The sequence below is a fragment of the Nicotiana tabacum genome, chromosome 16 (genome assembly GCF_000715075.1).
Source record: "Nicotiana tabacum cultivar K326 chromosome 16, ASM71507v2, whole genome shotgun sequence".
In the NCBI taxonomy this organism is placed as follows: Eukaryota; Viridiplantae; Streptophyta; class Magnoliopsida; order Solanales; family Solanaceae; genus Nicotiana; species Nicotiana tabacum.
This window is the reverse complement of record NC_134095.1, coordinates 161,253,467-161,266,211: the sequence shown is the minus strand read 5'-3', so window position 1 is coordinate 161,266,211 and position 12,745 is coordinate 161,253,467. Positions and strand designations below refer to the sequence as shown.

At 38.1% G+C, this 12,745-nt stretch overlaps 1 long non-coding RNA gene across 1 annotated transcript; it reads right to left on the bottom strand.

Moving 5' to 3' along the window:
- Positions 1–11,028: 11,028 nt before the first annotated feature.
- Positions 11,029–12,389, bottom strand: LOC107765155 (uncharacterized). Its single transcript, XR_012699858.1, has 2 exons — positions 12,247–12,389; positions 11,029–11,520 (listed from the first exon to the last, which is right to left on the bottom strand). It is a non-coding gene; the product is annotated as an uncharacterized LOC107765155 (long non-coding RNA).
- Positions 12,390–12,745: the final 356 nt, after the last annotated feature.

Genomic DNA, 12,745 nt, shown 5'->3' with positions numbered 1-12,745 from the left:
TATGGAGGAGACAGTTGGGTTTAATGAAATTTTTGGGTTGAAAGGGTGGATTTGACGTTGATTTCACTAGGTTGGAAGGAATTTTGGCGGGATTTTAAATATTTTGACTACTAATATTTAGTGTAAAAGAAGGTTGCATTGAGGAGCCAGAGTCTCCGTTGGTTTTCTCGGTTTCACTTGCTAGCCCTTATAATTGGTTTTGGGCTATGAATTGTATGCTTTATTTTATGGCTACCCGTTGTCATCAATTTTCACCGAAGGGCTATAAATAATTTTTGCTCAAAAGTAAATAGTTAGGTTTGAGTATTTAAGGGTAAATAGTTTAGGCTTAATGGGTATAAAGTGGAGTAAAATTAAAAAAATAGCCAGATTTACAACTGGTCGTTCAAAAATAGCATAGTTTCAAAAGTAATCGAAATTTAGCTATTTTTTATGTAAACATAAATCTGAGCGAAAATACTGTTCAAAACTCGAAAAATACGTCTATACTTGAACTCCAACATATTATATTGGAGTTCCAGGATAAGTATGCTAGAATTCCAACATAATATACTGGAGTTCCAGCAAGTATACCAGTCCAGCATAATATACTGGAGCCAGCAAAGTATACCGGTCCAGCATAATATGCTGGAGTTGATACACAGGTACACCGAACTCCAGTATATTATGTTGGACCGGTCTCTGTTGAAGCAAAATAGTGGCTATTTTTCATTGACTTGGTAAACGATGACTATTTTTGAATGACCAGTCCAAAAACTGGCTATTTTTACTATAAAGTGAGATTTTCTCTATTTTATGTGATAGTATTTAAATCGGGGAAGTTACGGAAGTTAAATATTAAATGTACCAAATTGTCATGGTTAAGTCATAAGTTAAGGTATGAATATATATAAAATAAATAAATAACTATATATATATATATATATATATATATATATATATATAGTTATTTATTATTGCAACAAAATTAAGTATCGAGTGCGAGTAAATTTTTATCCTAAACTCTACCTTTACCTGTATGAGAGATTAATTGTTGAAATGATTAGTTGTTGAAAGGTTTATCAATCAAGTTTATTCAAATAGTGCTTGGAGGTCATATTTGTAAATTATTAATTCATACACGTCGATAGCGTGTTATTGCTATAGTATTCACATGATTACATATCTGTCTTTCAAGTGGCCCAGGCCAGTTGGACAATCATTATAATTTTTTTGATTTTTCATCCGGTGCTCGTTATCCGTATTAGAGTTCGACTATAATCGCCGCAAGGGCTATATTTGGGGGAAAGCACTTTCTACCAAGAATTTTTTCATACTCAGGGTTCGAACCCAAGACCGCTGGTTAAGGTAAGAACAGTCTCATTCACCGCACCATATCCTTGTGGTGGTTATGAATTTAATTAGCCTACCTAATCAAATTATTTTATACCTCCACTATTTAAATGTTAAGAGTTGACTGCTAATCAAAATTTAGCATGATTAGTTGGGATCTAGATATCTATTCCAAAGTCCAAGAGTGTAATGCTTATTACCAGTTGTCTTGAAAAAATATTGATTTGAAGTGAAACAACACTCATATCCATAGAATTTCTATTGGATTTGTGACCATTTAATTTAGATCTTTATAGTACTTCTTGCAATCTTTCAACTATTACGTATCTTAAACAAATCTAATCTATATATATATATATATATATATATATATATTTATATTTATATTTATATAATTTTGGAAAATAGAAGAGTGAGATGACACCTCTATTTGACGGAACTCTATTATAGTTTTTCTCCTTTTAATGAGTTTTTTTTCATTTGTTTCGTTTATCTTCCTTTGAAAAGCTACCTTATATATCACACTTTTTTCAATATGCCATCTCTCTTCGGTTTTAAATTTTGAAATTGCAACGATCGAACTGGCGATTGTCAAAATCCTATATGGGAACAAAGTGATCGTGCTTTCTCTCTTTGCTCGGAAAAGAGTTAAAAATACCCCACCATTTGGTAGATGATTTACTTATACTTTTCGTTCAATTTTTGTCCAAAATTACCTACAATGTTAGCTTTCGGTCTAAAACTAACGGAATATTGTGTTCTCCCCTTTTTAATGTGCTGACATTATTTCATTGGGACACATGGCACCCCACCAAATTGATTTCTACCCGCCCCATATATCCGTACATTGTTTCGTGGAGTCAAGGATATTTTAAGACTCTCTTTGTTATCAATATTGAGTTGTAATGGCTATCTTTTAATTGAAGATTTGGTTTCACCATGTCACTGTCCATGTGCTTTTACTGAAAGCGTTTAGGAATTCTTATGATTTTGAGGAGAGGGCAACCAAAGCCAGAAGTGAGTCTTTTCTTGTTTTTCACTTTTAGCTGAAAGGTGATGTCAACTCATTATGATTGAATCCTAATTAAGGACCCGTTTGATCATGAATTTTGCCAAAATAAATTTGGGATTTATTTTCAAAATTTATGTTAGGCCATAAATTTTGTCCATATTTTGGCAAAATCCCAAATCTCAAACCTCAAATTTCAAAATCACCCACATTGCTGATTTTGGGATAAAATCCCAAAACTTGGGAATTATATACATGTTTTTCCAAAATAAAGTTGGGAAATATGTTTTGAAAACGTATGTCCAAACACATTTTTATCTCCAAACCAAATTTCACCCAAATTAAATTTTTCAAAACAAATTTGGGATCTATAGCCAAAACGCTAGCTAAATCAATTGTAATGAAGATGGGTTTTGACTCTGCTAAGAATTTTAACAAATAGTAATAGTGCATTAATTTCCCAAGAACATGGGGGAATTTGGTGTGCAAGCATGTTTTTCCTCTCAGAAAGTCCACCCTCAATCATTTCCATATTGCACAAAGAAATGTTATCCAATTCATTCTACAAGGAATTGCATTATCAGAACTGAAATGTAGCCCAAAACAATAAAAGGCTGCAGCCCAACACTAGCAACGGATCTTTATTCTAGTATTTCATTTCACACTGTACTACCAAAACAATCTTAGTTATGCTTACACCTTGTTTGGATGCTTGTTACATATCGTTTCATAACTTATCATATTATATTGTATTGTATTGAATTGTATTTTATTGTTTGATAAATACAATATTTGGATACATGAATGAAAGAATAATCAAATCAATTCCAATGCTATGGCCCAGCTGGAACATGGGTTGGACAACAGTTTTGCCCTCAATCGGACCCTCGGTTCGGAGCCAATAGAGAATGAATGACGAACGGTAAAGCAATAATTTGCTATAGCTAGAGAACAATAAAAATGAAATTGTATTGATTTGATATGCGTGTTACAATGTGTCCATTCAATAAAGACTATCCCCCTCCCTCCCAAATAGTAGGAGAGTTTCAACCCTAAGTAAAATTCTAAGAAAGGTAAAAAAATATTCTTTTTCGTTAATCATTGATCCGCTACCGATATGTGTCGAGATCTGCGGGGTGATATCCGATGGGGTGCGGGTATCTTGGCCCTCTATTGGTCGTGGGTAACCGTTATCGTGTCTTCCGATGTCTCGGAGCTCATTTCGGGATCGGAGAAGTAATGTCTTATCAAGCCTGGTGGTGACCACTCCGTTTGGACCTTAGTACGAGCCGTTCCGGCTTTGATTCCGACCTCGTATAATCATGCCTTTGCTTCGTTTGACCCCGTATAGGTTACCCCTGGTTTTATCTGTATACAGATAGTCCCCTCATTTCTCATAGAGTAGGTTTGCCGAAATGATGGGACAAAGAAGCCAAAACGTCCCATCAGTCATGTCGTTCTGACTTTGAACACGTGTCAACCATCGGATGATCGCTCCCGAATACGAAACATCGCGTACTACCCCTATAAAAGCTTCTACCCTTTGCTCCTTTTCCACTTTCCGATCCAAGATTCCACCTTCAAATTTTCTAGATGTTACTAACTCTTTCAAACCTTCATATCTTTATCTTTGATCTTCAAATTTTCATATTTGTTCTTCGGTTCTTACCCATATCTTTATCCTACCTTCAAATCTTTATACTTTTCTCTTCATCCTTCAAACTTGTTCCTTCAAACTTCATATTTTTTCTTTAAGTTTTCAAACTTTCTCAGATAGTAATAGTTCCTCAACCAACTATTTCCCATTATCGCATACGATCTCGGCTAGTATCCATAATCGGCATATTATGTGGTTCCAAATGAAGCCAATGACTTCTTTTTCCCGGACTTTCTTGAACGCATGAGCTTCGACCCATTTAGAAAAATAATCGATCATGAATAATATGAATTGAGCCTTACCATGTGCCCACGATAGGGGACCGACAATGTCCATTCCCTATTTCATGAACGACCATGGTGATAAGACCGAATGGAGTAGCTCTTCCGGTTGATGGATCACTGGTGCATGTCTCTGGTAGCCGTCGCATCTTCTTACAAAGTCCTTCGTGTCTTTCTCCATGTCGATCTAGTAGTAGCCGAACCTAATTAATTTCCAAAGCAAAGATTCTACTCCCGAATGGTTCCCGCAAGTGCCTTCGTGAACTTCTCTCAAGACATATTCAGTATCTCCCGGCCCCAAGAATATGGCCGGTGGGCCGTCGAACGTTCTTCTGAATAAAGTCCCTTTTGACAAGCTAAACCTAGCAGCCTTCGTACGCAGAGCTCTCGATTCTTTAGGATCCGAGGGCAATTTTCCAATCTTCAAGCAATCTATGTACTTGTTCCTCCAATCCCAAGTTAAACTCGTGGAGTTTACTTCAGGTGACCTTATACTATTACCGATTTCGTGAGTTGTACTACTATCCCCGAGCTGAACTCATCGTCATCAATCGAGAACCCCAAGTTAGCCAGAGCATCGGCCTCGCGGTTTTGATCTCGGGGCACGTGCTATAGGGTCCATTCCTTGAATTGATGCAGGATTACCTGTAACTTATCTAAATACCTTCGCATTTGTTCCTCTTTTACTTCAAACATCCCAATTACTTGATTTACCATAAGGAGGGAATCGCACTGAGCTTCGACCACCTCGGTCCCAAGGCTTTTAGCCAATTCGATACCTGCAATCATGGCCCCATACTCGGCCTTATTATTAGCTAATTTCACAGTTCTAATAGAATGCCTAACTACATTCCCCGTAGGAAGGCTTCATCATGATGCCGAGCTCGAACTCCTTTGCGTTCGAGGTGCCATCCGAAAAAAGGGTTAGAATCCCCGAGGTAGTCCCAGAGGCTAACAATAATTATCTTTCGAATTCAGGCACTAAGTTCAGCGTAAAGTCGGCCACGAAGTCGGCAAAAATTTGAGATTTTATGGCAGTTCGGGGTCGATATTCGATGTCGTACCTGCTGATTTTGACGGACCATTTGGCTAATCGTCCCGAGAGCTCGGGCTTGTGCATGATGTTCCTTAGTGGGTAAGAGGTTACGACACATATAGGGTGATATTGAAAGTATGGTTTTAGTTTCCTGGAGGCGCTTAGCAAAGCGAGCGCCACTTTTTCCAGGTGAGGATACCCTTTTTCGGCCTCGCCTAGAGTTCTGCTAACATAGTAAATAGGAAAATTCGTACCTTCCTCTTCCCGGACCAAAAATCCACTTACCACCACTTCGGACACCACCAAATAGAGGTACAGTTACTCATCCGCCTTTGGAGTGTGGAGTAGTGGCGAACTCGAAAGCTATCGTTTGAGTTCTTCCAAAGCTTGTTGGCATTCCGGGGTCCTGGAAAAATTATTCTTCTTTTTCAACAGTGAGAAGAACCAATGGCTTTTGTCCATGGACCTTGATATGAACTAGGCCAGGGCGGCTATATGCCCATTCAGCCTCTGAACGGCCTTGACACTGTCCACTATGGTGATGTCTTCTATGGCCTTGATCTTGTTAGGATTAATCTCGATCCCCCGATTGGATGCCATGAATCCGAGGAACTTTCCTTGAATGTGCACTTCTCTGGATTCAGCTTCATATTGTATTTTTTCAATATGTAGAAGGTTTCCTGTAAATGTTTCAAATGGTCCTCTACTCGTAGGGACTTAAATAACACTTCGTTAATATAAACTTATATTGAATTTCCTATATGTTCTTCGAACATCCGATTTACTAGGCATAGACGGCACCAGCGTTCTTTAATCAGAATGGCATTAAATTATAACAGTAGGTTCCGAATTTAGTGATAAAGGAAGTCTTTTTTTGATCGCCCAGGTCCATCCGAATTTGGTTGTACCTAGAATAGGCATCGTGAAAGCTGAGCAGCTCGTGTCTGGCCGTCGCATCGATCATCCGATCGATTTTAGGCAAAGGAAAAGAATCCTTAGGGCATGCCTTGTTCAAGTCTTTGTAATCTACACACATTCTTAGCTTATTTCCTTTTTTAGGTACTACCGCTACGTTAGCTAGCCAGTCCGAGTACTTAACTTCCCGAATGGATCCTATTTTAAGGAGTTTAGATACATCTTCCTTGATGAAGGTGCGCTTGACCTTGGACTGTGGTCTCCTTTTCTGTGTAACCGGATGGAACTTCGGATCCAAACTCAGCTTATGAGTGGTCACCTCTGACGGGATCCCTGTTATATCAAGATGGGACCAAGCGAAACAATCTATGTTAGCTATAAGGAATTCAATGAGTTTTTTCCTGAGCTCGGGAGTAAACCCCGTCCCAAGGTATACCTTTCGATCAGGCAAGTGTTCGATCAATATAACTTGCTCCAGCTCCTCGACCATTGATTTGGTGGTATCAGAATCATTAGGAGCGATAAACGACCTAGGGACTCCATAATCATCATCCTCGCCTGCTCCTCGCTCTTCTGGTTCAGTCCGGGCTAATATTGGTGATTGCTATTTAGTTTCTTCCTTCCTAGTCAGCTCCGTGTTCTTTGATATCAAGAGCATGGGCACCGAGATCACCTTGTCAACTACGAACATTTCTTTTGCGGCCAACTGCTCTTCGTAAACCGTCTTGATTCCTCCAGGTCTGGGAACTTTAGTACCTAGTGTAACGTCGAGGGTAATGCCCTCATATTGTGAACCCAAGGCCTTCCGAATAAGGCGTTACACCTCATGTCCCCTACGATCATGTAGAATTTGGTATGCTGAATCGTCCCGGCAGTAATTTACTAGCTAAGTTATTTCTCCTTTAGTATTTTTGCAAGCCATGTTAAATTCGTGCAACATACGGACCGCCAACACTACTTGATCTTGTAGTCCCAACATTTCTACGACCCTCGATCTGATGATGTTGGTCGAGCTACCTGGATTAATCAACACAGGCTTAACTCATGATTTGGTTATAATTACGTATATTACCAGTGCACTATTATGAGGCTGCATGATGCCCTCGGCATCCTCGTCGCTGAACGAAATGGCTCCCTCCGTGATATAATCTCGGGTGCGCTTCTCCCTCATGATCGATACTTTTGTGAGTTTTATCATAGGCCTTTGAGGGACATTGACCCCTCTAATGATCATGTTGATGATGTATTGAAGGTCTTCTTGGTCATCCTGTTTGTTGGAGTCATTGTTTCTGAAGTGTTTTTTGACTCGATCACTCAGGAATTCCCAGAGATGCCCGTTATTAAACGATCGTGAAACTTCTTCCCCCAGTTATCGGTAGTCCTCAGTCTTGTGTCCATGAGTTCTATGATGATTACACATTAGGTTAGGATCTCTCTGGGTAGGGTCAAATTGCAATGCTTGAGGCCACTTGGTTTCCTCGATGCGTCCAATAGCCGATATGATGCTTGCTGCGTCAAAGTTGAAGTTATACTCTGACAATCTTGGAACTTCCCATCCCACGTGCAGCCTGTTGAAGCCACTTTTGCTCATCAGGCCTCGGTTGTTGGGCTCTCAATTACTTCTCTTTTGGTTTCTTGTAGAGTTGCGACAGACACATTTCCCCTTCGATTTGCACTGTGTGGTTGATATCGATCTCGAACCATCCTTGATTCATGATTGCCGATTCTCTTATGCCTGTCAACGGTTCTGATGGGATAAACGGACCTGGAAGGGGCTCCGAATTGGTCATCCTCGACTCAAATTTTTGACTGGTAGTTGTTGTGGACGTTGGCCCAAGTTACCACCGGGTTTCGACCAAGTTTTGTTTCAGTTGATGCAAAGTGAAGGAGCTTTGGGCGTTAAGTCCCTGAGCAAATGCTTGAACAGCCCAATCATCCGCAACCGGAGGTAGGTCTATCCGTTCCATTTGAAACCTCGACACAAACTCCCTGAGTATCTCGTTGTCCCTTCGCTTAACCTTGAGAAGGTCCGATTTTCTAGTCTCGACCTTGATGACCCCGGCATGAGCCTTCACAAAAGCATCTACAAGCATAGCAAATGAATCAATGGAATTTGGGGGTAAGTTGTGGTACTATATCATCGCTCCGTTTGACAAAGTTTCCCTAAACTTCTTTAATAGCATTGACTCTTCATCGTCTTCCAAGTCGTTGCCTTTGATAGCGCATGTATAGGAGGTCACATGCTCATTTGGATCCACGGTTCCATTATATTTTTGGAATATCGGCATACAAAACTTCTTCGGGATTGGTTTTGGTGTCGCGCTCGGAGGGAAAGGCTTTTGGACAAATTTCTTGGAGTCCAGGCTCTTCAATATTTTAGGTGCTCCTGGGATTTGATCAACACGAGAATTATATGTCTCTACCTTCTTGTCGTGTCCCGCGATTTTATTTTTACTAGATTCCACTCGTTTCATTAATGCCTCTAACATTTTCATTACTTCATGACTGACACCGGACTCAGCTTTGCCCTGCCTTTTAGTGTTCTGCTAATTTCTTTGAGTATTTTCCTTGGGCGGTTCGGGCTCAACTTTGTTAGGGGCGAGATTTTGGTTTTGCAGTTGCGCTATCGCCGCCTGCTGAGCCTGCAGCATTTCGAAGATCAATCGTAGACTGACCCTGTCACATTCGCCTTCGGGTGCTCTTTGAGCTATTGGTCGGGCTCCTCCGCGAACACTATTTTTGGGGTCGGTAGGAAGGCTGGCGTCGATGGCCACATGTGAGTTAGCATCAACTGGGTCTACGACTGGGACCCTATTGGGATCGCAAGGGCACCTCATTTCTAGGCATCAGATTGTTGTTTTCTCCATGATGGCCAAACCCATCCTCAACGTTCAAGTGAGCGGAATTAAAATTTGACATTTTTAAGCTGACCTGAAATTGAGACCTTAAAGAACAAGTGTAAAATAGAATGTGTTATGGAGATTTGTATCGAACCACCACTATTATACTTAGCCCCACGGTGTGCGCCAAATTGTTTACCCTTAAAATGGATAACAATTAAATTTATACGCGATTTTAAGGATATGTGGATTGATTCAATACAAGTAATTGAGGATGTTAGATAAATGAATGAAAGATAAAACGAATAATCAAACTAGTTGTAATGATATGGCCTAGTTGGAACTTGGGTTGGACAATAGTTTTACCCTCGATCGGACCCTCGGTTCGGAGCCAATAGAGAATGAACGACGGAAGGTAAAACAACAATTTGGCTATAGTTAGAAAGCAGTTAAAATGAAATTGTATTGCTTTGATATGCTTATTACAATGTGTCCATTCAATAAAGACTACCCCCTTTATATAATAAGAGAGTTTCACCCCTATTACAATTCTAAGAAAGGTAATAAGTTTTCCTTTTCGTTGTTCACTAATCCGCTATGGATACGGGCCGAGATCTGCGCCATGATATCCGATGGGGTGCGGATATCGCGGCGCTCTGTTCGTCATGGGTAACCGTTATCGTGGCTTCCGGGGTCTCGGAGCTCGTTTCGGGATCGGAGAAGTAATGTCTTATCAAGCCCGGGGGCGACCACTCCGTTCAGACCTTAGTACGAGGCGTTCCAGCTTTGATTCCGACATCATATAATCATTCCTTTGTTTCGTTTGACCCCGTATAGGTTACCTCTGGTTTTACCCGTATACAAAATTATTTAATAAGATGAGAGAAAAGACAAGGTAACTATGCGACCACACTAAATTGATCGTTATATGAAGTGGAATATTTTATGTAATGATGAATTTAACGATACAATACAATAAAATTTAAATAAAAAAATATATTAGTATTTAAAGTAACAATACGATATAATACAATATGTAATAATAATCCAAACTAAGCTGTTAAGAACCATGTGGCTTTGTAAATTAATAATCTGGAGAATCCTAGGCAACGTCACAGCACGGTAGTACTAAAATATTCACATGAATACATCTCTTTCGAATAAGACATTTGTAATACGTTGGATTATTGACTGGAAATGGAGTTCTCTACCTACTTGATTTTTTCTTTTAAAATTGTTCGTTAATTAATTAATTAGATCTAATTCATGTGAACATATATATATATATATATATATATATATATATATATATATATATATATATATATATATATATATATATTGTTCACTCTTTTTCCCTGCAAAACAATCTTATTAGATAATGTTTACTCGCTGCTATTAGCTTACTATACAAGGGTAAAAAAGAAGTTATCAAGAAAAAAATAATAGTTAAAAATAGTAACCTTCGGCTAGAATGTTTTATTTGATTTTTATCATTTTGAAATAATAAATATTAAACTACCCACATGTGCTTCGTGCATGTGTGCTAATTTTATGTGTTGTTGACCCTATTTTATTTGCCTAGTTTTTAATGTAATATGCTTAGAAATGAATGGCTCATCCTATTCAAAATTTGCTTCAGTCAAAATGGATTGGATTAAGACGGATAGGACTAACAAGATTAATGTTTTTTTTGGGATTTTTATATAAATAGCCGGTCTTATTCATTGTTTGCTTTTTCTAGTCATATACATCGTTTATATATTGATCATACGTAATTATACACATATAATATATAACTTATGCATATATTATACCTCTAGCTATTTTTAGTTTAAGCGATTGGCTGAACGGCTATTTGGGTTAATTCTTCATGTTTTTTCCCACATGCCGCAATGCTGATTGCAGAAAAACTGTTACCATTTCCATTATTGACAACATATGAAAGAAATTAAAAATTACTTACACAAAGTCATTAATCTACCCATCTCATATTGATAAGCTAGAATTTAAATTGAGAATAGAAGGATGACCAAATACGAAATAAAGCATAAAAAAAGGAATTTCCGAGATTATATTAGTTCAACCAGTCTGAGGACCACGATATTTTCGTTTGGGTGGAGGTTCTGATCGTCGTGCATGTATTGCTATTTTTCGATGTGTAATTATAAGTTTTCTATATTCCATTACATACACCCCTCCTTTTTCTGGTTCATGATCTTTCACAAACTTATGCTGTAGTTGTTTTGCGTTTTTTGGTTCATGTTTTGCTACCATTTTCTGGCCTTGTGCATTTTCCGGTTCATGATCTTTCACCACCTGCTCTTGTCCTCGTGCAGCATTTCCTGGATCATCTATTACTACCACTACTTCTTGGGCTTGTGTAATTTCTGATTCCTCTATTTCCACTACTGGTCTTTGGCCATTCTCATTTTCTGGTTCAGACAATACTGAAGTAATATATACCCAAATCAGTTCACAATACAACGATAACAAGTTAGGATATACAGTGCGGAACCAAGATTTATATAAGGAGATTTAAAGAAAATACTAGAATGTCATAGTTGAGATTTAAATTTGTGACTAAAATCAACCTTTGAACCTTTTTTTCCTCGCGTTAAGGGGATTCAACATTTTATGTATAATCATCACTAATAAATCAACTACCGCTGCCTTTGGTTGGTGTGTGAATCATCATCACTGATAAATCAATAACAACAATAACAAATCTAGTGTAATCCTATTAGTCAGTTTGGAGGGGCCGATTTATAGTCTATTTTATGGGAACGTGAATCCATAGTCTATTCACCAAACTAGGCATTTTATGTACATATTTGCTAGAATTGATTTAATATTATCTGTTCGACACTCATATTCTAAAGAGGCTAAATGGTATTCTTGGTTGAATGCATAAATTTTTACCTAAAGGAGCATGAATCAATTCTCACTTAATAATTTTTTTTCTCCTTTTTTTTAGTGATGCACCCATGTTATAAATATTCTAGATCCGTCTCTAAGACCTGGAGGTAGAGTGTACGCAAACCGTATTCCTACATTGTGAAAATAAAAAAACTACTTCCGATAGACCCTCGACTCAAGGAAAGAAGGAAAAAAAAGCAGTAATAATTTTCATAATAAAATCCATAAAAACAAGATTATGGTCTTTCAACTCTTACCTTTGGCAGGTTTTCCACATGATATGAGGGATTCAAACAGAACTCTGATCCTGCTGCTCTTCATGTCTCTGCAGTGAAGTTAGCGCTTTTTTACACTGTATAGTAAATTTCCCAAGGCTCAATATGCTATATATAAGGAATATGTAACGGTAGAAATGTTCATTTATTATACTTCTTATTGTTATAGAGCATAAAAACAACGTGTTTTATGAAACGCGACAACGTGTAATATAATATTCACACTGAGTACATCTCTTCCGAATAAGACAATTCGAGTAAGTTGGCCTATTGTCTAGAAATGGAGTTCCCTACCTATTCCATTTTAAAATTGTTATTATTATTCAACTTAATTGGAGTTCAATTATTCTTGCTACACTGTACTCCTCTGATTATTGACCAGTCTTTCAATAGGACGGGTCCATGTGAATTTAGGATTTTTAAAATATGATTGCACTATTAAAAAAAATATTAGGTAGGAATTAATCTTTATTTTTTTGGG